This window comes from Syngnathoides biaculeatus, chromosome 10, assembly GCF_019802595.1.
Source record: "Syngnathoides biaculeatus isolate LvHL_M chromosome 10, ASM1980259v1, whole genome shotgun sequence".
NCBI lineage: Eukaryota > Metazoa > Chordata > Actinopteri > Syngnathiformes > Syngnathidae > Syngnathoides > Syngnathoides biaculeatus.
Genome location: NC_084649.1, coordinates 9129111 through 9155816, shown reverse-complemented (window position 1 = coordinate 9155816; position 26706 = coordinate 9129111). Strand labels below are relative to the sequence as shown.

Sequence of the window (26706 nt, the reverse complement as noted above, 5' to 3'; positions counted from 1 at the left end):
ATATTTGGGTCTGTTTCAGGCTTATCTCTAGTTGTCATTGGGATATTTTACATTTTCAATACCACCAAATATTGAACAACAATCTTGGCTGGAACTATTTCAGGTGGACTGCAACAAGCAAAGCAAAGCAAATGTATTTATATTGTGCATTATTGCGCATGGTAACTCAATGTGCTAGACATGATTACAAGGACTCCCACAAAACTAAAAACTCCTTTCAAAAGGTTATAAATTCTTCTGAAATACTAGTTTAATTTTAAAGAAATGGGAAAATGACCTCTCAGTCTATTGATAATGAATACTAGGCAGGGGTCTGTGATTGACAAAAAAAAAAAAAAAATACACCTAATCCAGTTCAAAGTACTCCTGAGATCACACATTACACAATATAGTATGCATGGCCGATTCAAAATGAAACACCCACTCAATGTTCTGATAACACTCCAGACACTTATTTTCCCACGTTATCTCTTCAGCATTTTACACTTGTACAGCCATTTGGGACACTGGTTACACAGAACTGTAAGATTGCAATTTCTCCTAATCTTTGTCTATTGGGTGTTTTAAAAGCCATTGATCTTCCAAATAAACATGCTCAACTAATTAGTAATGCCAGCAATCACGAAAAACAACAACAAAAAAATATTGTTAAACTGTAAAAAAGTGATCCACAAACCAATGGCAAAATCTTGTCATAAAGTATATAAACCGCAAACATATTTCTGCTAAATGTAGTAACCAAATGAATCGCTAACTTTAAAAAAAAAAAAAAAAAAAAAACGGCTAGCTGTGGTGTGGGGAGGGGCTACCCCCTTTTCTCTGTGTTCGTCCAGCCCCATGCCCCTCCCCTTTGGACTAGTCAGTAGACGCTTGGGTTGAGCTGGGGGATCTGCCCTGGGTCCCGGGGAGTGGGTGGCGTCCCTATGGCTGGATCCCCCACCAGGATGGAATCGCTGGCTTGGCCCTCCCTTGTGGACGGAGGGGGCTGAGTCCACCCTTCATCAATGTGCCGGCTCAGCAAGTCTGTACACCACTTGACTAAACATGCATATGATATGGTATTTATTCACAAATATGTTCCATAGACATGCTATAAGCTTCAATTGCTCATGCTGGGACAACTAACAAGATAGATATCAACTCACAGGTTCTTAGATGTGTTGACACACGACAAAAGCAATCCACAGCGCCACTCATCAGAAGCACTGCCTTGCTCATTTCCCACATCCTATCCTGTCCTGTCTTTTTCTGTCATTTCACATCTCGTCCTTTTGGTTAGTTGTTGCATACCCTCACCGGGTGTTCCCACCACTCACAAATAAAATAACACAATTTGACCGCGGCAATGTTACTTGTGGTCAAAAATGTAAACTAACTATTGTTCTGCTGTGGTTCACACCGCTATTCCTCCTCCTCTGTCCTATCGCTGTGTCTGCCCCTAATAAAACCCTTTTCCATCCAGCTGTGTTTTCAATAAACATCAGAAAAACCAATACATTAAAAAAATAAGCAGTGAGTATTTAAAACTCCCCTGCTACACAGCAAAACTGTTCCAGCACAAAAGGCATACTGATCCACTATTCCACAAGGCCACGCAGTTGAACAGGATAGGTTAAAATATTTATTTATACCACTTATCCACATTAGTGAGCTGGAGCCTATCACAGTTGACTTTAGGTGAGAGGTGTGGTATAGCCTGGACTGGTCACCAGCCAATCACAGCTAAACTAAATCAATTGTCAGAAACAGAAGATGTCTTTTGGTCACAAGCCATTCAATCGCAGGGCAGATACGGACAAACAATCATTCAAGCTCACGTTCACACGTATGGACAATTACGTCTGTAGTTACCCATTGAACACATATTTTTGGAATGTGGGAGAAACCCAGAGTACCCAAAGAAAAATACATCCAAGCATGGGTAGAATATGTAATCGTCATACAGGAAGTCCAGAGTCTGGATTCAAACCACGGACATTTTTTTTGGTCAATTCAAACCCACGAGCTGTCAGGTTAATGTGGCTAATTCCTCATCCACTTAACAACCAGTGATAATACAAATTATTATTAATATTATTTACATTCAAAGAACCCTTTTCACATCCATACTCTACTAGTAAATCAATTTTATCTATTGAGCTATCCCATCTGAATCAAGTCGTAAGGCAACGCCACATGGACTACGTTGTCTGATCTGCATTACTAAGATTAAGATTGAAATATTTTTTAAAACAAACTAGTTACTTTTTACAATACTATATTTTGCTGCACATTGTACATGTGATATCAATCGATCCATTTTCCACGCTGCTTATCCTCACAAGGGTTGAGGGAGCACTGGACCCCATTCCAGCTGACTCTGGGCAAGAGGTGGGGTATACCCTGTATTGCTTGCCAGCCAACTGCAGTGTACATGTGACAAATATACTAAAAAGTGAAAAGAAAGAAAATGTAAAAAATGAAATGGCTTTTTAAAAAGACCCTGAATACATTTAGATGGCATCTGAAAACTTAAAATCCAATAATTTTAGAATTTGAGATATTTGTACTACTAAACAAAAATATTCATTTGTTATTGTTGTAATTTTTTAAAGCTGTCTACTTTTTGACATGATATAGTTATGAGGTTAACATTTCATTAAAAAAAAAAGATTTGCTTGGATGAGTTAAGTTCAAAACTGAATTTAAGCACCAGTCAGAGAGTGGAAAATGGACCAGTTCAAATAGTGGCTAACAAAGGAATGCAACAATAGCCTACAGATACATATCTTGTACATAGATTATTATACCACGGGGGTAAAAAACTGCTGTGGCACCAAAACTCCAAACTTTGAATGTAGATTATGGTATGGTACCATACATGAAATAGCTCCCCAAACTGGCAGCTGATGGACACATGCATAGATGCAATTAGATCAGGAAGTCATTATAAGAGCTTCTGCAGACTTGGCAGACAGGACTTCCTGACTGATTTCCTTTCCTGATTTCACGGAGAAAACTACTTGGGCCCTCTACTGGTTGTTGTCAAGCAGTGAAAAGAATTGAGGCCTCCATTCCTTCAAGCCGTTACACCACAATGTTTTTATCTCTCACTTTTAATACTAATAGCAAACCGTTTGTTAACTAGTAGACAACTTTGCCTCACCGGCAACATGTAGTTGTCCTACTGGTTGTGCAAAAATGTCATACTTCTGTTGACTTCAGTAGTGGGGGAAAAAAATACTAGTAAATTAGTTATTCTATATGTAAATTGCATTATGAGGGATGACAAAGAGCCCAAAGAGCAGACGTCTTAAACTGGCGGCACAGTGAGCCATTTACAGCCAGCAAGAGAATATTTTGTTGTTTTTAACATGAAATTTTAATGTTCCTGCGGCCATTTAGTTTTTTTTTTTTTTTTTAATGAATGGCACTTTTACAGGGCTGTGTGCAGAGCTGCCGAATCTACCGATCACGTTGGGGTTTATGGCTTTAGGGGGCGTGACATCAATTGGGCTTGATACAAGCAGAGAAACATTTTTCATTGAATGAAATTTACAGCACTGTTGCCAAGGAGAATTCTATTAGTTTTATTTTGCACATAACTTTTTACACAATCATCCTTATCTTATTTTGTATTTAAATATGAGAAATACGTTTGAGAAGGTCAGTTTTTTTTTTTAAGTTTGAATTTAAATTGCACACACATGCATGTGTGGCGCAGATTCTGCCTCCAGTGGCCCCAAGTTAAATTGAGTTTGAGACCCCTGCTATAAAGCATTGACAAAATGGATCTCGAATAAATGCTTTAAAAAGGTATTCCTTACACTTTTCCACATTGAACACCTTACTATCGAATCAGTTGGGTGTGAGATCCAAATGCCAACGTCTAGAATGTTTTGTGGGTACTGTCTAGCCACGGTAGATGTAGTCATGGGAACATTTTGGCCAACAGCAAGCACTTGCACAAGAGTGATGGTGTGTTTACACAAAGTGTAAAGTGGCGTTTCCAAATGTGTCACTACAAATTCCTCCGGCATTGTTCGAAGCATCTGGTTTGACCTGTCAGTCTTTTTGATGAGACTGGTCTCTCAGATCCCCACCCTAAAAGTTTATGAATGCGTCTGCCCGTTTGACACAATATCAAAATAGCTTTGTTTGATAACAAACACTGACGTTCTCAGGCCAAAAGCTGCCACCCAACTTTCAAATCAATCGCATCTCCTCCTGTCAGGTGCGCGTGAGAAACAAACTGCTGTCTGGCAAGTCAAGCAGCTCTTGACAGATGATCATTATTCCCAGTGTACAGAATTCACGACACAATCACGGTTATCGGTGGAGCAGAGAAAATTGTTCCCGTCCGCGTGCTTTAGAGTGATGCAGCAACTTCAGATGCCCGCAGAGACACAACTATAAATGGTAACACAATAAAGTAAAAGAGCTTAGAGACTGTACCGAGGTTTATGGGCGGGTTAATGAGTTACGAATAAACACGTCAACAATGAACTATCGGTCGTTGAACTAGCCGTAGACAAACCTTCATTTAAAAGTGTAACTTTTGCTCGCTAAACAGTGAAGTCAGTCCAGTTAAAAAAAAAAAAAGGGACGCTTTTGAAACGTCGAAATATGTCCACTAAACGCGTTTTTTAAAATACAGTACGAGTACTGTGCACCTGCTCCATACAGACGTAAAAACATGCTTAATTTACCTTTTTGTCTTCACGTAATCATGCAGATAATGAAGAAGGCAGGACTTGGGAAGAAGTTATAAACGGGGAGAGCAAAACCGCGTTAACTTCCACCGTCTCGGTTGCTTCTCGATGTTTTTTCCTCATTCCCACTAAGGAGGCGTCACAATGTGTGGACGAGTATCAACACACTCCCTGGCTGCCTTCCTCCTCCTCTTCCTCAGGTCGACCCACTACGCTGCTAAGAGGTTAAGTTACAAACATTACCGTGATGTGCGCGGTGAGGAAAGAGCGGAAGTCGTAGCAAGGCTTCAAAATAAAACCAAAGCGTTCTTTGAAGCAAAGCAATGTATTGTCTCACGAGGAGTGAGTGCTATTCCTACTCTAAAGTACACTTTGGTTTTTACTCCTATTTCTCATGATCTGAACTGAAAGATGTAAGACTTTTCCTCATGTACACAAAAGCGCTATTTGTCTAAAATATTGTTCACAAATCTGTCCAAATCTGTTAGTGAACATTTCTCCTCTGGCATGCACCTCACAGATGTGTCACATCAAGACCCTGACAAAACACTCAGAGCATTGGGCTCCTCAGAATATAAAGGCCACTACAAAAGGCACAGTTTTGCTGTATGGGTAGGGTCAGATAACTGGTCACTATATGGTGTGACCACTTTTTGCTTCACATCGTGGAACATACCTCCTTCACATAGAGTTGGTCAGGTTGTTGATGGTTGTCTGTGGAATGTTGGTATACACCTCTTCAAAGGCTGTGCAAAGGTACCAGATATTGGCAAGAACTGGAACTGTAGAAAAAGACAACTGAGAGCATCCCAAACATGCTGAATGGGTGACATGTCCACTGAGTATACTAGCCAGGAATTGCATTACAATTCCCTGTAACATGAGGTCATCTTCCTAGCAAGGGGCTTCATCAAGAACTCATCAAAGTATCTCTGTGCATTTGAAATGCAATCAGTAAAATGCACCGGTGCCCCTGTTTGCAACATACAGCTGCCCAAATAATATTTTAATTCCACTGCCACCACGGGCCCCTCGATCAACATTGACACAGGCAAACCACTCACCCAGAGTGTGCCCTCTTCAGTGAAAACTGGGATTCACCTGTGAAGAGAACAACTATCCACCAGCAAATGTGAGGATTCATATTTTTTTTCCCCCAGTTTCATCAGGCATAACACATTTTCCCACTTGTTCAGGAGATTTTGTTATGGCCAAATGAAACCAAGGCTGAATGTTCTGGCCACATTTCGAAAAGGTAAGTTTGGTGCAAACACCACAGTGCTTATCACCAAAAGAACACCATATCTACAGATGTTTAGCTGAGACTGGGTACTAAGACAAAGTGGAAGGACTTATGAACAGTTTGAAAAAGCAGAGAGAGCTCTTTGCAAGATCTTTCCTCATGGAATGAGGACGATTTGGTACCCCCGACATCGCCCTTCTCAAGAAGGTGCATGCACAAGCTGACCTGAAGTTGACCAGTGAAAATCTAATTGACTCAAAGAAAACTTGGAAAAAAAAAAGTTTTGTAGTCAAATAGAACCGAAATTGCGCTATCTGCTCGTAAATTGACCCATTGTGTTTGCAAGACTACCCAAAATGTGTGTACAAACTCATCCCCACAGTGTTTATTTGTTTGGTTTTGGGTGGTATACTGTGGTGGAAGCATGTTTTGGGACTATTTTTCCTGAAAAGTATACAGGGTTCCTCGAGAGACCCAAATGAACAGTACGATGCATTGTAAAATCCTAGATGAAAACCTCTTTTCAACAACAAAAACACAGAAGATGGCCCGCGTATTCATGACTTGAAACGTAGTGCCACGGCAACAATGGAGAGGTTCAAACTGAAGTGTATTTAGGCGATGGAGTGGCCAGGTCAGTTTGTAGACCTCAACCCGACAGAAAACCTGTGGAGGGAGCCAAAGCTTTGCATTTCCAAGCAGTGGCAAGAACTTTGAAGGGTTTCGAAAGTTTTAGAAAGAGGAGTGGGACAAAATCCCCCCCCCGAGCTGTACATAAACATCAACAATGCTCCCCCCCCCATAGTAAATTAACTAGCTACAAATCAACTACATATTTCAATCAAGCACATTGTATATCCTTTATATTGTGTGTTTTAACAAATTTTTGACATTCAATGTCAGTAACCATAATAAACAAGTTAGTTACCTAATTGAGGAGGGTGTCAAATAGTTACATTATTTCCTTCATTGTAGGGTTGCTGATTATCCCATAGATAACGAGAAATTTCTAGAAATGTTAAAGTGACATGCACGGTGATATTTTTCTGTCCATGAAAAAGAAAACATTTTTACTTGGAACACCCTTACTGGAGGTTTCCTTTAGTCTCTCCATCAAGCTTGACAGGAGGTAATGCGGTGCCTTGTAGACCTGATATACAGGTTTTGGTAAACCTACACTGTCATTTAGGAAAAAGAGGAAATGGATCCACGTAGCTCACAATGCTTCATCGGGAGTGCCCAGGTTACCTGGAACATCTTAACAATTGGAAAGGCCTAGTTTGCATAGCTCATGTGTGCTCCACAAGGTTCATTTGCCTTTTGTATGGAAAAGAACAACTAACACACAAATGAAATTCAAATGACCAGTTAGATAATCGAGGAATATTTGACAGATACGGTATTAATTAGATTAAACTATTCCATTAATTTAAGAAAATATGAATGATTTGGGATTAAATGTGACCAGTTTTGTTTTCTTTAAAACTAAATCACATCTTTAAAGATATTTTGAAATGATTGAGTCCACTTGAGTGCGACACGTTTGATCATTTCTAAACATAAACTCAGGGTTCAGGTCCAGAGCTATATCAAAAATATCAAGTTGTATAAGGATGACAGGAGGTGGCATGGTAGGGTAGTGTTCAGTACATCCTCTCAGGTCTGAGGTTAAGGGTTTGAATCGAAGCTCAAGGTTTCTTGTGTGGTGTTCCCATGGTATCCCGTGGAGTGAATATGCAAAGTTTTTCTTTCTTTTTTTAATCATTTGCTGGTGACTCCTCATGTGTACCCTACCTCAAACCACTGTCAGGTGAGAAAATATATGGAACTGCATTTTAAAAATGTATACTGAGGTTTGCTTCAGCCATTTAAATACTCCATCTGTCCTTTTTCTGTCATATCTATTCTATCCTCACAATGGTTGCGGGCATGCTAAAGCCTATCCCAGCTATCTGTAGGGAAGAGGCGGGGTAGACCCTGAACTGGTCGCCAGCCAGTATAAACAAACAATCATTCGCACCCACATTCATACCTAATGGTAATTAGGGTCTTCAATCAACCTACCACACGGTAGATATAACCCACACAGCTACCGGGAGATCATGCACACTCCACAAAGACAGGTCCGGGATTTGAACCCTGGTTCTCAGAACTGTGTGGCAGATGTGCTAACAAATCATCCATCCCTTCTCCCGTTTCAGTACAGAACCATTATATTTAGAAATTATAAGGCTTGAAACAAATGATGGAAAATACCACTAGTTCAAGTGTGTAGTAGGTGGTGATCTTTAGGGTACCATTTCTATTATAGTATTCAATATTAAAATGACATCTTTTGTGACCATAAGCACACGTTTTGTGTTTATTGTTGTGCTGGTTATTTAACTCAAGGTTGAGTTCGCATTTTACACTTTTCATACTTGTATGACCATTAAGAAAGTTCAAATGTAATTTAAAATATTGCCTGTTGAGTTAGTTAATGTTGTATCATCGTTTCACTGAGGAACTGATCATTTTTATCTATTGCATAGTTCATACCGAAAAATTGTTGAAGATATTGGAAGTCGGCTGGCATTTCGGAGCAGATTATGGTCAACATCAGAAGTTCCACTTCTACGTTACTACTCATTTAACCCCCAAAAAGTGACAGCTAAATTTTGTCAGTAGGACTTATCTTTACTTTACTGCACCAGACGGGAAAAGATTATTGCACAAACGTGCCATAATCAGGAAAACAATTTAATATTTTATTTGTTTTGTTGTCCCTCATAAATTGTTTTTTTAGTACAGTATATGGCATTGAACGAAACACAGTCATACAAATACCACTGTAATATTATTCATACAATACATTGCAATTAAATAAAATATCATAGAGAAGTTAATTCTGATCAGATTACACCCAAAAAAAGGAACTCAAATACTATAGATTCGCTACACACAGGGTGCACTATTTCAATAATGTATCTGTTTTGAGAATTTTGATGTTTATAGCTTACAGCTAATGGAGTCACTGATGGTGTAGTGGTGCAGTCGCCTGATTTTGGTGTGGGCAGCGTGGGTTCAGTTCCCACGCAGTAATAGCATTGATATGTGCCCTGCGACCAACTGGTTACCATTTCAGGGCGTAGTCTGCCTTTCTCCTGAAGCTACTGTAACTGGAAAAGCTCCAGCACTCCTGTGACCCTTGTGAGGAAAAGCAGCTTGGGAAATGAACAGATTGATAGCTGACTTTTGGGCTGATGTCACTTCTGGTGCCAACTTAGTTCATTTATATGCAACGTAATAGTTACATTGCAGCTATGCTGCTTCACCATGTTGCTTTGGACTCTGAGTTCCACTATTTGACCTCAGTCTCTTGGTCCCAGAACCCTTCTGGGTTCATACTCCATCAGCATTTCTTTCATGTATTCTGGACCTAAACCATTTAATGATTTATAGACCAGTAGTAGAACTTTAAAATGTATTCTAATGCTGACTAAGAGCCAGTGTAAATATTTTAAAACTGGACCCAATATGCCCTAACTTCTTTGTTTTGGTCAGAACCTGAGTTGCATCCTTTTGAATGAAGTGCAGCTGTTTAATGCACTTTTTGGGGAGTCCAGTTAGTAGATCATTACAATAGTCAAGTCTACTTGAGATTAAAGAAAAAAAGAAATGGATGAGCTTCTCCTGGTCGTCTAGGCACATGCAAACCTTTACTCTGGATGTGTTCTTCAGATGGTAGATGACAGTTTTAGTAATTGATTTGATATGACTGTTGAAATATTTTAGTACACCAAGGTTTTGGACTTTGTCTGTTTTTTTCAAAAGAGTGTGACTCCAGGTATTTACTAACAGCAATTATCTTTTCTTTATTCCCCAAAACAATTATCTTATTTTTGTTGCGGTTTAATTCAAGAAAGTTTGGCTCATTTAGTTATTTACTGTATGTTTTTGACAGTGACACAACACTTCAATTGGAAAATATTAATCTTGAGACACTTCTAGTTATGACCATGTGTCTTCTGGGTAGCTACTGTGTGAATGTCAAAATTATATTTCTGAAGAATTCGACCCAAGGGTATCATATTAACAGGAGGGGTCCAAAACCTGACCCTTGAGGGACCCCATTGGCCATTGGCAGTTGCTGAGATGAAACACTTCTAATGGTCACAAAACAACTCCTACTGTAATTTCCTCAAGGTAGTACCTGAACCATTAAAGTACTGTTTCATTTAATCCTGCCCACACTTCTAACCCGTTCAGCAGTATATTATGATCTACCATGTCAAAAGGCGCACTGAGATCCAACAAGACCAGAATTGACACCTTTCCCTAGTCAACCTTATATCATTTAGCTCTTTGAAAAGTACAGATTCTATACTGTATTGTGATGAGTTCAAAAACCTGATTAAAAACAACTTTATCAACAATCTTGTCTATGAAAGGGAGATTTAGATGGGTCTATAGCATGCCGGCATCCAGCATTCTATTTTTTAGAAGAGGCTTAATGGCAGCAACTTGAAGAGCTTTAGGAAAGTTGCCAGACTGAAATGAGCAATTGCTTACTTGCTGAAAATCAGCTTGCACAGACTTGAGAATAGCTTTCAAAAAGTCAGATGGTATTGAGTCAAAACAGCTCATTAATAATGGTTTCAGTTGCTGAACTGTTTTCTCTCCAATTTTCTGGTCAACTGTATCAAATTTTGATATGGTAATAGAGGTTTTCCTGAGTGGCTTCAGGTGTATTATCATTGTATCATTTTCCTAATTTGTTTTGATATTTAATCTGATGGAGTGTATTTTTTCACTAAACTAACAAACAAATTAATTGCATTTATCTGTTGTTAGGAGTGCTGGAGTTATCTGATTGGGGAGTTGTGAGCTTCTCAACCACAGGAAACAGAGTGTGAGGATTGTTGAAGTCCTTCCTGATGATTTCAGAAGTGTTGCTCTCTAGCATCAACGCCCTCTGTTTGTAGAGATAATTTTGTAATGTTAAAAAAATGGGTATGAATTGCCATTATGAAAGAGTGTTGAATGAATGATTTAAGTAATGAAAGGAAAATAATGAAATTAATGCTTTTTCTTGACATTCATCTATACAAAGACTATTGTCAATAATAAAAACACCTACTTCGAGAGCACTTTCCTAGAAGTCCTGTACTTCTTGTGATAAAGCTGGTAAGAGTGTAGACATTTCAAGAACCCGCTCCCCGGCTCCACTCTTTGGAGTTGTCATAGCAACAATACAGCATGTGCAGAAAAAAAAACCGAGTTTGCTCATTGCTTCCACATTTGTAAAGTACAGTGCCATCTTCTTGTAGAATTGACTGAGGTGGATGGACTAGCACATCAAACAAGGCTCTCCGAGGGGAGTCAGAGATGAACAGAGCCAATGCCAGCAGCAATGCGCCTTTTGTTGATAATTACGTCCCTGGTGGTGATCACAGTTCCGCGGGCCCTTCGCAGGACCGCAGGCTGGGTGGAGGGGTTCTGAAAAGGCTCAAGTCGCCCAGGAATCGGGTGGACTGCAGACTCGTCACTGAGAAGGATCTGGGGGCACAAAACGAAAACGTCACAACAGAGGAGGTCCTCGGACTGTGGGTGGCAACATGAGGTTTGATTCCCTGCAAAGACTCTTGGACTTGACCTTTTTACAGCCTTTATACTGACAAACCTTGGGAGATAAATAACCTCGACATCCTGCAGACAAGGGGTGAAGAATTAAAGTCCAATTACAGTTTGAGGGTGCCCTTGTAGAAGAACTGTCTTACTAGCACCTAATATGTTTTCCACTACTGTATGATAGTTTAACACACTAGTAAGACAATTTTGGTATCCTAGTAGAAGTACTACAGTGAGGCAAAACTGTAGATTGTTTGACGATGTGTGCTACAGTACGAGTATTATTACAGACATTATATATTTGTACTAGTTACCATTTAGCATGTCACAAGTAGTACGAGTAGAATCCAGCTGTCAACGAGTGCAGGGTTTGTTTCACTACAGTAACATGTAGTTAGTAGGCCTAGTAGTGTTCAGATACAGTATGTCATATAGCTGTAGTAAGCAGAAGTGATTTTTTTCACACTAGTGCACTTAAAACATGTTTCTTAGATTAGCAATGAAAGCCTCAAAATGTAAGTGTGAATAACTGTTTGTCTACATGTACTCTGCAATACACGAGCAACCAGTCCAGGCTATACGCCGTCCTTTCACACTAAAGTCATCCGGGACAGGCTCCAGCTAACCACTAATGAGGTCAAGCATTATAGGAAGTGGATTGATGGATGGATTACTGTGACATTTCTCTATCAGGAGGTGATAAAATTATAAGTCATTACATTAATCTGAGACAACTATAATGTGTTTTTGTATGGTTTTATACATTACGCCAAGTTTTTACCCATTTGAAGATAATGTACTTTGATGTGCAAATCTTTTCTGAAAAAAAAAAAACTTCCTCACCACTGTCATCAATCTGTTATGATTATATACTACCTTTATAAACCCGAAGGCAATATTTATAACTTCATCTTTGGACACTTCAAGATCAGGGACCTGGAGACGGGCATTGTTCTGTTTGAGATAGCCAAATCTCTGCACTCAGATACCTGTTTTCTTGTACACCCTGTGTCTCATTTCCTCGCTTCAAACTAATCTTCAGTAAGCCCTGGTTGGTTTGTATGCTACCAGTTTACACTGGGCTTTCTACGTCTGATGACCAAGGGAGCCATGTGAGTGAAAAATCCAAAACAACATCATTCACTTTCCACACACACTCTGTACAAAAACCCATGACCTTAGTCGTTAATTTTCTCCATCCTACCAGAGTACAATTCACAGTCGATAACCGACCTTTCAACAATTTCCATATAACAGAGCCACATCATCTGCAAGAAGCAGAGTGGCAATACTGAGGTCACAAAACCAGACCCCTTGTACGCCTCTAATTTGCCAAAACTCATGTTCAGAAAAGTTATGAACAGATTTGGTGACAAAAGGACAACGTAGCGGTGTCAAAGACTCACTGAAAATGAATCCGACTTACTGTTGGCAATGCGGAACAAACTCTGATACCAGTCATACAGGGACAGAACCCCCCCATATAAGGTGGTTTGGTACCCCTTACTTCCGAACACACTTTTTCCACAGTCAGGACGAAAATCACACTGCTTCTCCTGAATCTGAGATTTGACTACCCGATGGACCCTCCTCACTCCTGCATAGACCATATCCAGGAAGGCTTAGGAGTGTGATCCCCTATAGTTGGAACACACCCTCCAGTTCTTTTCCCTAAAAAGGGGAGTACCACCCAAGTCTGCCAATCCAGAGGCACTGTCCCCGACCCCCACGTGATGTAGCAGAGGCAAGTCAACCAGGACAGGTCACAACAAAACGGATTCCAATACTTTTATACATCATAGGGGTAATTTCCCTCACACTGGTTGGGAATTATAGACAGGACATTTTGTAGATCTGGCATGAGATAATTCCCACTCAAAAAGCCCATCCCCAATTCCCCTGGGATTGACTGGCAACTCATCTAGAGTATAGTCTTTCTTTCACTTTAGGAATATTAAACCCTGATCTGACTTGGGTTTCCTTCGTGGGGTGTGTAGTTAGGATCAGAATAGGTGTGTCAGCTGCATCAATAGTGTGACATCATTGGAATATGACAGTGCTGGTATGACCAACAAATGAGGCCAACAAAAGGACTAGACTATGACAATGCAAACAAAGGGTCACAGTGCAGGACATCCAGCATTTTGTTCTTTTTTTCTTGACAACCTTTGTTTGAGGATCCCTTTGTTTTCTTACTATTCCATTACAGTTGTCAAACCGAAGTGACATTTCTACAAAACAAATGACTCACTATCCTAGTGGAGGATCGTACAGTACAGATCACTTAGTTTAGCTTTAGTAGTTTCCACCTCATTATATAGTTTGTTTCAGTTTTAATTTTCAGAAGCCTTTGTTGGTGTGCCGGTTTGTGATGGGGGGAGCTGGACAGCAAAATGACTCTCTTCTTGTGTGTGACAGTAACATTTTAATTGCTTGTTTAGTTAATTGCCATTGCCAAGTCATGCTGGTCGAGTTTGATTTTACACTATTTTTGTTGCAGACGTGCCTATCCAACCTAAAACCTCCAATTTAGTCTGGATTTACCTAATATGAAACGTAACATACGTACCAAAGAATGTTACCCAAGTGACTGATGTCAAATAAGATGTGTTATATACTGGTCTGTGGAAATACTATATGGATTAAGGAAGACACGGAAGTCTGTGAGTCCTTGCACTGGAGAATGTCTTCTTCTTTTAACTCAACGTTGATTTAGAATGACGTCACCGACATGCATCGCCTCATCTGTGACGACAAAATTACACAGGATTAATACACAACAGTAAGTCTCACCTTAATTAATTTTAAAAGATGTCTTTTCAATCATACACACATGCATCTACATAAACACACACAAATTTGTTCAACCCCCAAGTGTCATAGAGTGTGTTCTCAGTGTTAGTCAGAAGCAGCTGCTCTTCTGAGCTGCCGCCCCCACAATCTACTCCAGACAATACCAAGGGAAAAAAAGAGACTCTGTACATAAAAACACTCCTGTCAAACACACATGGTCAGTCTTGTGACCCCCTGCCCACAACCTATTGTGCTTGAACACACCCACACAAAAAAACACATACAGTACACAGAGAGAGACAATCATGCTATAAGAGTTCGATCAAAGCGTTCCGTGTTTTTCTACCTGTGTACTGTTTACTCACTATGGGAAACTTAAATAGAACAAATAAATAGTACATTAGTCTCTGAATGAAAAAAAGGATCCCACAATAGGAAATTACTAATACATAATATTCATTTTGCCAGAAATTGTATGATCAGAATTGTCAAATACAGGTGCATCTAAGTCAATTAAAATATGAAAAATGCATGTTTCTGTAGTTCAATTAAAAAACACTGAATATAGATTAATGACGGAGTAAATTATTTTATGATTTACTTTTTAATTTTTATTTTTATTTTAATGCAAACTCCCATTTCACCATCTTTCCATTTTTGAAGCACTTATCCTCACAAAGCATGTGGGAATGCTGGAGCCTATCAAAGCTATCTTTGGGCTGAACTGGTTGCCACCCAATCAAAGGGCACATTCAAACCATTTGTAAGAAATTTGAATGTGACCTTAGAAACACTCACCAAAAAAAAAAAAAAAAAAAAAAAATATATATATATATATATATATATATATAAAACATTTGTATCTGATGAATTAAATGACCATTTGAAGATTAAATTATACAAGAGTGTCACTTATTTTAATTTAGTAGGTAGAACAAAGGCCTACGGCTATGCTACCCTGAGAACGCCTGACCTTGTCAGATCTCAAAAGCTAAGTGGGTTTGGCCCTGGTTAGTACTTGGATGGGAGACTGCCTGGGAATACTAGGTGCTGTAACCTTCTCTCTAATATGCATATGCAGAGGGGTTGCGTCAGGATGGGCATCCCGCGTAAAACTGCCAAATAAAATATGCGTTCTTCTGAGATGACACACTGTGGTGACCCCGACCGGGACAAGACGAAAGAAGGTAGAACAAAGTCAATGCTGTGTACTTGTGGTATGTCAGTAGCTCAGGCTGTGCTGTGTGGAGTTGGCGTGTTCTCCACTTAGTTGTCTGCATTTTATCCCAGTACCTCATCTTCTTTCCAAAAACATAGATGTTAGGTTGATTGAAGACCCTGGCAACCAATTCAGGGTGTGCTCCACCTATCACCCAAAGTAACTCTTGTGCTGATAGAGGCTCCAATGCCTGTGTTGGCCGCTAGGAGGAGATATGTTTCAAGTCTTACTACGTGTGCTCCTGGTTTCAGTTCTGTTCCTTGGTGGCTCTCAAAAACAGGAGCAGTTTTTAAAACCACAACCAGCATGCTGACCATGACCCCTTTGTGTGCATATAGTTTGCCTGATTGATTTACAAAGGGGCAACGAGTTAATGACATCTTATTACAAAATTTAAGAATTACTTTCGTCATGGAATTGAAATGTAATTCTTTCTCACGATGCGGTTTCATCCCATCTGTGTCTTCCTCTGTTTCAGGCACTCTCGCTCCATGCATCGATGCAATGCTTATGGTAAAAAGCCTTTGGTCCCTCACTCTTCTCATCCCACACCTGTGCAACTCTCCAGTTCTGTTTTCCCTTTTCTGTCGGCCTCTCTTACCTGGTAACTAGACCTCTGGAGAGTGGGGTTGAGTTTCCACTTTCCCAGAGATGAGGACAATCCTAGCCACACAAAGATCCACAATGGACCCCCTCTGCTACACACACATCTACACACGTTGAAATACGTTTCATACAGGTTGACAAAGCTCTCTTTCCTATCCACTCCCCCCATTCAATTTATCCTTTCGTTTCATCTTTTTGCGCTCTTTTTCATCTTTTCATTTTATCTGACATGGTTGTTTCCCATCCACATGCAGTTTTACCTTTTTGTAATGATCTTTAAACCATGAGACTCATGATAGGGCCAAGGCCCTTCCGTAATCACTCATGAAGAATAAATTCAGGCAGTGTGGAGTGCCTAACGGACACGCTAATGATTGTCCTGACTGGGTTGATTGTAGCATGTACAGTGTATTGCTTGTAGCATATCACATTTGGCTTTGTTATGTTCTCCATGAACCCCAAAGGCTGTTTGGCTGAAAATGCTAACATTGTTGATCAAGCCAATTGCTCCTAGCCAGGTAGTGGATGGAGAACAGTAGAAAGAAAGAATTTAATTGCCTGAAAAAGCTGAGGAGGACTACAAACGGAAAACATTCGTCCTTGGGGAACTCTTCCGTAGGTTTGTTCTTGGTGTCATAATTCAGCATGAGACCCTCAAATAAAGCTTGAATAAGTAGGATGCGATGGCCTAAAGTGTCAGTTGCCAATTAGCCCACAAAGCAGGGCTCCATTATGGTGTGATCTCATAAATCAATAACCGCAGCTTTTCATCAGGCTAGCTGGAGGCCTGCACAAAGTGCAGCACGCAAGTAAAACAGCTGCACTCGACTGGACCACGTGTTGTGTTTGATATAAATCTCAGAAAAACAGCATGTTATGGGTATGAAATTAGCATAAAAACAAGTGCTGCAGCAAATGTACACTTTTCAACTTCCCAGGGATGATTTATGTGTTCCCATGCCTTCATGGAATAGCAGTCAGTGGCGGGTCGGCACGCATTCACCGGAAACAAACGGACAAGTGGGATAAATCAGTCACACTCCCACTCTTCCCACTACACGCACATACACGCACCTTCTCATGTATGCTGCTCAATGATTCACACACTATAGTGATTAAGAGTGAGAAGCTCTGGTCTATTGAAGCTTCCTTGAAACACAGACAGATTTGCACTCAAGCAGGGGGACATACGGAGAGGGAGGGGGCAGTGGTTTCCTATAAATAGCAGCTCGGAATGGCGTTGAGAGGTCCGGTGAAAAAAAAATAGAGGGGGGGAGTGGAAAAAGGATTAAAAGAGATGCAGGAACACAACACTTTCACTTGAATGTGTTTGTAAGGTTCTTTAGAGAGTTGCATATCCTTCCACCAATGAACCTCTCCTGTCTGAGCCGCCTCCTTGCCCTACTAGAAATCATTATCCGTCTTACATACACACACTTGCTCTTCCTCTCATCATGCTCCTTTTTGCAAGGTGCTGGTGTGACAGCCACTCTGTGTTAACACGTTACCGATATCTTCCGATCAAGAGATAATGAATCACAGCAGGCTGGTATCTCAATGCTCTTTAATTTTGTGACTCCATCTGTATGTGTCATGATGTCATGTCCAGCAAGTGCTTTAGTGACATCACCCTGCTCCACCCCAAATAAAAACGGGTGAGGGCTGAAACAAACACAAAGGGAGGTTTCAACTGTAAATTAACACTATTCAAGATCTTCTGCAGAGCTCATTGTGCTACTATAAGTGCTCTCATTTAAATCCAGCTGCATTTTATGATTTATATTTTCTTAACCGATTTTCCTATTCAGGGTCACAGGTGGGCTACAGCCTATTTCAGTTCACTTGAGGTGAAAAAACATTAGTAAAATTTAGCAGACCATTTTACATCTTTCAGATTTTGTTCAGCAAAACCTGACCTTATATGGGCCCTGTGATTGGCTGGCGACCAGTTCAAGATGTACCCCACCCTCAAGACTTAGAGTTAGCTGGGATAGACTCTAGCTTGCTCGAGACCATAATTACAAGCAGCAAGAAAAATGAATGAATGAACATATGTCGTAAACAGGTGCTACTTTTTCTCACCATTATGCAGTATTTTAGTTACATTGGTGAAAAGAATTCACAGTCCGTTGATCACAATACTAATTTCCTTTTTGTGTATTAAAGTTTAATTTCTGCTGATCTGTAACTAGGCTTATATATTATATCGGGGGGGCTTTCCCAAAACGGGTGTGTGTGGAATTACAGTACATAAAGGTTTAGTTCTTACGCTCAGACAGCTCAGAGACAGAAATTGTCTGTCATCAGAGTAAATACTGTACTAGGGTTAGGGTTGCTGTGTTTATACATACAGGAAGCTCACAGCCACCTTCAGAAACCTCTTCAGAGCCCTCCTGGAGTGCAAGTTCTAGTCCAGCTGTTTGTTTTGTGTGCAAATGATCATTAAAAGGTTAACCCAACCCACAGTTTGCTGTTGAAGCGGCGTGTTAAGATCCCCCACAATCTCTTCCTTCCTCTCCCGTTCTCTCTTCTCTTTGTCTCTCTTCCTTTGCCACTCCTTCCCCAAAGGGATGGAGCCATTGTGGCTGGAGAAGCAAGATGGGTCTCTTGACTCTGGCACAGGTGTGCTTTTTTTCCCCACCCCTTCTCCTCTTGCATCTAATTTCTTGGGCACACCACCTGTCACTTTGAAAGTACACTGATAACAAATGGTGAGCTCAAAGAGGTCCCTCCACCTTTAACTTCTATAGCTGTTATTTTATTAACTATATATACTGCAGTTATACACACTGCATTCCAAATTATTGCGCAAATGATATTTTTCTCAGATGTTTCTAAAGAGTAGATTTAAGTGAGAGTCGCGATACTTTTCAAGTCATTAACCGTCAGAATTTAATTTAAATTGTTTTGAACAAACCTCTCAAAGAGAAGTAAAAAAATCCAAGAAATCTGTCATTATTGCCCTCCACCATCATAGGTACTGGAACCTGAGGGTGTGGATGAAATATCCAAGTCCAGGTCTAGATGGCTCATTGGGTTAAAATGTGGAGAAGACATGGAGAATGTTGTCCTGATTGCTGCATAGCTGTGATAGAGTAACAACTTGGTGGCGTGAAGTTGAATCTCCCTCACTCATCCCATTCGCCTTGATAACACAGTTGAGCTGAGAAAGGGGTAGCCAACTCGGGTGAGTTGGGGGGTTCCTCCAGCACGGTGACGTTATTCTTGGCCAGGAACTGTCGGATGCTCAGTGCATTGTCAGCAGGTGCGTTGTCATGGCAATGTAGCCACGAGTTCTCCTCCCAGCAACTCCTGCCTCTTCTTGTGCACTGAACCACACAAATAACGCAGGACCTCTTTGTAGAGGTGCTGCTTGATCGTCTGACTCACATTAAATAGGAAAACCCGTAGTTCAAATGTCTTTTGTGACACAAGTCCTGATGAATTTCTGACATACAGTACTACATTTCAACAGGAATGCGCAGGCTTGTTATATTCACCGTATGATGAAAAAAAACCCCACTTGTTTCAACTCACGTTGGTTGAATCATAGTACGTTTCAGCACCCAATGAGCTAGTTTTCGCACAAGAAACAAAGTAAGGAATTGTTCTTTTTTCATTTTTGATAGGTCTTTCTACTGCGTTAGCGTTACACAATGGGCTTTTCGACTTACGTACAAAATCGGATGACATCAATGTCATAACGATAGAATTATTTTATTTGATCGAAAAAGCTAAACCATGTGTACTTCAACTGTAGGGTAATTTCACATTCTTAATATTCCCAAGTTTCAGACTAGTGCAAAAATGTTACAGAATGGTAAAACTAAACAATCCACAGAATAATAGGAGAAAATCAAAGTACTCACCCTTTACTAACCCATGATGTAAGCGTAGCACATACTGTAAGCAAGAAAAGACGGAGGCTTGCTGATGGCGATTTGACTTCATGCATTGCTTTTTAACATTTTTACACAAAAGTTATCTTATATTCTGTAAATTAAAATTGAAAAACAATTGTGTAAACACAACTGTGGGGATCGGTGCGTGCTCCTGGGAAATGAATCGAGTGGGGACAACGCATACATGTGAATTTAATCCTTTAAATGCTCCTTCAACTGAAGTCTCATAGATCATGCACGATGACAGTTTGACTTATGAAGTTTTGAGAAAATTTAGAGCTGTATTTTCGCATAAACATTTTAGTGAGATTCTGAATTTCGAAGTGCAATTCACAAATTCCTCATGCAAATGACGTCCCCTGCTTTCGCCAATGCTTCATTCAGTAAGTGTCTACTTTGGAGCACCTGTTGATTTTTCACATGGTGAAAAGCTTTCTTTTAAAGCTCTTTCTCTGGCTTCTCCTTCTCAGCTCCCTTTCATAAAACCCCGAGGCTGGTGCAGAACATGTCCCAGGCTCTGAGAGGTCAAAGTTCACTCACAGACAATGGGTTTCTACTGTGGGTCAGTTGTGGTTAAAAAAAACAAAAAACAGGGTTGGAGACCTGGTTAGTTCAAACTAATGCGGTGTTTCAAGGCGGACGGTTGACTACAAAGAACAATTGACATAAGAAGAAATATATGGTTGAAAAATAGAAATAAATGTGAAATAAGAGTTACTGATGGGCCCAGGGACTGACTGGTGACCAGTTCAGGGTGTAGTCTGACTTTTGACTGAAGTCAGCAGGGATAGGCTCTGGCGCCCCTCTACCCCAGAACACGATAAACAATGTCTAGAAGGATGGAGTTATTGAATACCCAAAATTATTAAAAGGATAAAAACAACTTACAAACAATTGACTTATTTCTCCTGAGCCTCGTTTACTATGTTTAAAATACTAATAATTTTATAACCACAGGAGATTTTCCACTTTATTTTACTTGCTCGAATCGCTCTAACTTGTTCATGCCGGTTCACCACACTGCTGACTTTCCCTCTTTTCCCCCTCTCTTTTTTTAATCCAGTACCATTGATCATGCATGCAGAAACTGAGCACGCCCAGCCAACAGGATAGGTTAACTGCATGGTGCAAGGCCCTGTCCTACATACTGTTCCCTCGCTATGGTCCACCAGGCCACAGTCACACCCTCCCTCTGATCTGACACACACAAACCAGCACAAGCACACTTTAATATTTTCTACTGGAATTACCTTTGGCAAAATGTTTATGGTACACAGAGAATCTGGTTTTAAGTTCTGTCTTTGATGTACATTGTCTTGAGAGCAAAAAAATTTCACAGTGATTTGTTCGACTTTGTTCACACCAGCTGAGCTAAATGACGGCTCTGCTCAGCTGATCAAACTCTCCCTGCTTGAGAGAGTAGCTGACGTCGAGGTAATGCTGCTAATCTTCCACTTAGCTGGTTAGGTCTGCCTGTCACATGGGGTTGACGCTGCAGGAGTAAATACTGTATGAAATGAGGACCAGTAAAGACTGGAATGGGGTTAGCGTGTGTTGAACTTTGGCATTGAAAGAACAGAATGAGCAATGTAGAGCACTGTTCACAGCAGCTTTGGGCATGATGGATTGGGATGAAGGTAGTTTGAACTAACACTGGGACGAGATATCCCTAAAATGACAGTTTGTCAAAATGTTGGGTCTAGTCGGAATGACCACTTCAACCTGAGTCCAATGCACACAAAATCTATTAAAAAATGAGATGCTAATCAGACAAGGGTCTTGTTTTTTTTTTTGTCTGAAAAAAATTGCCTTCTCTGTGAACGTCTATCTTTCGGGAGGTGGGTGGGGAGGAATCTGCAAAGATGGCGCCCACTTGTCATGTTGCTACTTGAACAGATGTTCTGAGGGTATTGGAGGGTTGGACCAGACAAGGCTAATTGTTGGAGAGCTTCTATGAGAGGGTGGTTTGATTTTGAAGAGATCATATATTGGAGAAAAGATGATAGATGGAAGAACATTTTAATCACAGAAAATTAGTGCAACTCCTAATGATACTTTTTTTTTGCTTTAGTAACTTTGTCAAAGCCTTTTGTATCACTGTCATGCTATTATACTGTGTATCAGTACAGGTTGACGACCGAGCAAATGGCAAGAAGGCAGTCTTAGTTATCAGCAGAAGAACAATTTTTCATTTGATTTTTTTATATTTATGTCCTCGGAGCATATTAATTTCGGTTATGGTGTCACCATAGAACTTTGTCCTACTTTTTAAACGTTTTTAGGCTTGAAAATGGTGTGAAGACATATCTATCCTGTGTATAGTATAATCATAAAAAAGACTCATGCCTTATAAGACAGGCGGACTCATCCATTTTGTCTAAACCAGGCCTTTAGGGATACTGTGGATAGACAGATTGCTCAAGTGTGCACTGCCAAGTACTACATTTGTACTCCTGCACCATCTTGATGTCCTTCTGACAGTAAAGGGCTGAATGGTGGTCTTGGTCCTTGTAAAGTTCACACACAAGTTCCTTGGGCTCGGGGCCAGTAGACCAGTGCGGAGCAAGGCTACTACTGCTGAGCGGGGCAAGCTGGTGGTCCAAAAGGTACATCGAGAAGAGGAAGCACAAAGGTGCCCCCAAGCTGTGTCGCAGGCCAAGCAAGGGCAGTGGTTGTCTTGGGAAGGAGTGGAGGCAAGGAAGATGACCTGAAAAGAGCTTTGGGAGATGGAGACATTCAGGGCAAGTTTTACCATCAGAGCTGTGTATGACGTCTTGCCTTCTCCCACAAACCTAAACCAGTGATATGCCAAAGATCCCAAGTGCCTGTTATGCCCAGGTCCCGCAGACAATGGACAGCTGGGGAGTGCACGAGACTGGAAGATGCTGGCAGATCTGGACAAGAAGCTCTGCTTTCCATCTGAGATTCCAACTACCATCGTACGACCAGATCTAGTGCTTTGGTCTGCCTCTCTCAAGCTTGTCTCCACAATTGAGCTCACAGTGCCCTGGGAGGGGGCAGTCGAAGAGGCGTATGAGTGGAAGCAGCAGAGGTATGTAGGACTTGTGGCCGAAGTGCAACAGCAAGGCTGGACAGCAGAGGTACGCCCGGTGGAAGTCGGCTGCAGAGGGTTTATAGCCTCCTCAACATCCAGAGTTCTCAGAGAGTTGGGAGTCTGAGGGAGGCACTCAGAGATCCCTACAAGGCGGTGGAAAAGGCCAGCCAGTGGGTGTGGATAAAGAGAAAAGACCCCAATTGGGCCTTCAGGAGAATTGATGGCACCTAGGGGTGAACCTGGGACGCTGCGATTCACTGTTGAACCCTCTCGAGAGCGCCATGGTCCCATCAGCGAAACACTTGATGACGGAACTTGATAACCTGTAGGGTGCTATCACGTATTTGAACATCCCACACAGCCTCATCGGAGCCGAAACATGCATGAATAGAGGGATATGAACTTATAGTCCTACATAATACATGTTTGTTTTGCCAATGTTGAGGACTAGATGGTTCCATCTGCATCAATCCACAAAGTAGTCTACCAGCTCTCTGTACTCCAGTTCATGTCCATCCTTAACACACCTTATCCAAGATGGCATGATCTAGAGTTCTTCTGGAAGACAGAGATGTACTTGATTAAAAGAAAAGGTGATAGAGCTCTATGATTACTGACCACAACATCTGACAGGATGCTCCTTAAGTCCATAAACTGGGACCTGTCTGATAAATAATAATTAATCCAGAGATGGTGGATGCTGGAACACCTAACAATGGATTGTGCTAAAAGCTTGACCTAAGTCAAATAATGTTAATCTCGCAGTACCTCCAATACCGCGAAGACACGAGGGAGCAGAAGTTAGAAGACGTCATCATCCACACCACCATGAGGGTTCAGAAAAGGTTTCAATTGTGGTCATAGGTAATAGTGATGTGAGTTAAACAAATATGGCACGATTACTGAAAAACTGCTACTATCAATTTAATTCAAACTTATTTTTTTAACCAGGGTAAAATAACAATTTGATGGTATCCACCCATCCATTTTCTTAGCTGCTTACCCTCACAAGGGTTGTGGGGAGTGCTGGAGCTTTTCCCAGCTGTCAACGGGCAGGAGGCAGGGGACACCCTGAACTGGTTGCCAGCCTATCACAGGACACAAAGAGACAAACAGTCGCATTCACAATCACACCTGGGGGCAATTTAGAATGTCTGATTAATGTCACATGTTTTGGGGATGTGGGAGGAAACAGGAGTGCCCGGAGAAAACCCACGCAGGCACAGGGAGAACATGCAAACTCCATGCAGGCGGATCCGGGATTGAACACGGGGCCTCAGAACTATGAGGCCAACACTTTCCAGCTGAGCCACCGTGCCGCCAGGTAGATATTAAACGTAGATTTTCTTTTTTTTTCAAGGGGATTGTGGTCAATGTTATGATGTGATGAGAGGGGTTTATAAGATCTCAGTGTACAGACTGTTGAATAACCTTACATCATGTACGATTACATCACAGTGCATCACACTGGGTCGATAATGTAAAAGCACAAGAGCACGGCACTCAAGCGACAGAGCCAATACATATACACACGCACAGAATTCACACACACACACACACACACACACACACACACACACACACCACACACACACACACACACATATATATATATATATATATATATATATATAATATATATATATATATATAATATATATATATATATACCTCCCATCTATATTCTAAACAGTTTATGCTCATTTTTGTTGTGGGAGTCCTGGAGCCCATCCCAAATGACTTTGACTGAGAGACAGGGTACTCCCTAGACTGGTCGCCAGCCATGCACAGGGCACATACAGATCATTCACACTCACTTTCACACCTAAGGACAATTTAAAAAAAAAATCTCCAATTAACCCAACATGGATGGTTTTTGGGAGATGGGAGGAAGCTGGAGTATGCAGAGAAAATCCAGCCATGCATAAGAGAACATGCTAATGCCACGCAGGAAGGTTGGAGCTGAGATTCAAAAGCTCTCATACCAAACGGTCAGAGACAGCGTGATAAAAAGTGTGTGTGTGTGTGTATGAACATGACAAAGAAATGCAAATGTAAGGAGATACTCAGAAATAACAATTCATAAAAGCAACTGACATAAAAAGCAACTGAGAGGGCTAATTCATATCAGTTGGGCCGTGTCAGTCTAAAATTTGGACAATAGCATCCTACTGTACATTCATTTTAAAGTATTACTGTATTTACTATTGTGGTCATACTTTAGGGGAAGTAAAGAAGTGCAGTGCATCATTCTGAGAGGTCTTTTGTATGCCTTCAAAGTGGTGTTAGCCTGGCATACGTACTTTTAGAAAGACCAGTGGATATTTACATTGCAGCAAGGACAGATATATTATAAAGGTAATACTTTACAGTAATAAAGAATTTCTGATTCGGTACCTTTGTTGGATCTTATTAAATGTGCTGCTGTAGCTTTTTTTTTTGTCAACCAGGAGCTTGTCCCAGGCCACCTGACGGGAACAAAAGACAAAGGAAAAGTGTACAAGTTCACTCAGAAAATGCATACCTATACTAAGGGTTGGGGTTTGTCACATTCTGAAACCAAAGTGTTACTGACTAAGAATTACAAAAATATGCAATATTTTAACCAGAACCATCCATCCACTTTCTTTAGTGGTTGTTATCATTTGGGTCATGGGTGACCTAGTGGCAACCCCCAAAAAAATTCACTGAGAGGTGGGCTTGACTCGTCTCGAATTAACAACCACACTTACATTTGCACGTTTTTAGGCCTAAACGATCCTTACATGCATGTTTTAGAATGTGGGAGGAAGCCGGTAAACACAGAAAACCCACGCAAGGACGGGGAGAACACATAAAAGTCTACATCATACAGGAAGGCCTGCACTGAGGTTCCAACCCAACCTGGGTGAGGCAGACATGCTAACCGTTAACTGCGCTGCACATGATTATACCTGTTTAATAAATAAAGGTCAATGTAAGGCTATGCAAGAAATGACTGAAAATGCTTGCAAACACTGTGGGGAAAAAACTGGATCTGCTGCCAAAATGTAAAAAGAAAGACCCTTTTCAGTCCACTAGACATATAAAGGCAGACTTCATGTACCAAGGAGATGTTTTCCTAGTCATGTTGTCTTTGGGAGCAAACTCCACACTAGAGAAGCCACTTGACCTTGAAATGCTGGAAAGCAGGATTTTCCCTCAGCAATGCATCAAAACAAAAATATAACAGCATTAAATATAGTCACGTCGTAGCCCCCTTGATTATTCTCGCGTAACGCAGGGAATGATGGCCTCTTCTTCGCGATAATGCTGCGCCGAGAGAGAGCGAGCTCGACAGGCTGTGGTCGAGATAAAGGGGAACTATTCAAAACCGCCTTCGTGGGCCGTCATGTTGTGATGGGCCAATGACGTGAGCGGAGGGAAACACTGGTGAGAGCGCGCCAATGGCACCGTGAATAAAGACGGGCCGTGCGGGGGGGCGGGGCTTCTTCCCTCTAAGCCCGTGCGGGCGTGCGCGTGCGTGTGCGTGACGTTCAGCCCACCACCACCACCCCCACCTCCACCTTCCCTCCCCTCCCCTCCCCTCCCCTCCCCTCGGTTTTGCC

The 26706-nt window shown here is 41.1% G+C and overlaps 1 protein-coding gene and 1 long non-coding RNA gene across 3 annotated transcripts in view; both read right to left on the bottom strand.

Annotated features, from left to right (window-relative positions):
* Positions 1-4903, bottom strand: part of tnks1bp1 (tankyrase 1 binding protein 1) — a 31482-nt gene extending 26579 nt beyond the window's left edge. Inside the window, exon 1 of the mRNA XM_061831927.1 lies at positions 4689-4903. The gene's annotated coding sequence lies outside the window, so the exon portion shown is untranslated. The remainder of the gene's footprint in view (positions 1-4688) is intronic.
* A 3701-nt stretch (positions 4904-8604) lies between these two features.
* Positions 8605-26430, bottom strand: LOC133507464 (uncharacterized). 2 transcript variants are annotated; one of them, XR_009796819.1, is made up of 6 exons: positions 26205-26430; positions 25517-25587; positions 24123-24207; positions 20032-20065; positions 14114-14289; positions 8605-11472 (listed from the first exon to the last, which is right to left on the bottom strand). It is a non-coding gene; the product is annotated as an uncharacterized LOC133507464 (long non-coding RNA). The 2 variants fall into 2 exon arrangements; XR_009796820.1 differs by lacking the exon at positions 20032-20065.
* Positions 26431-26706: the final 276 nt, after the last annotated feature.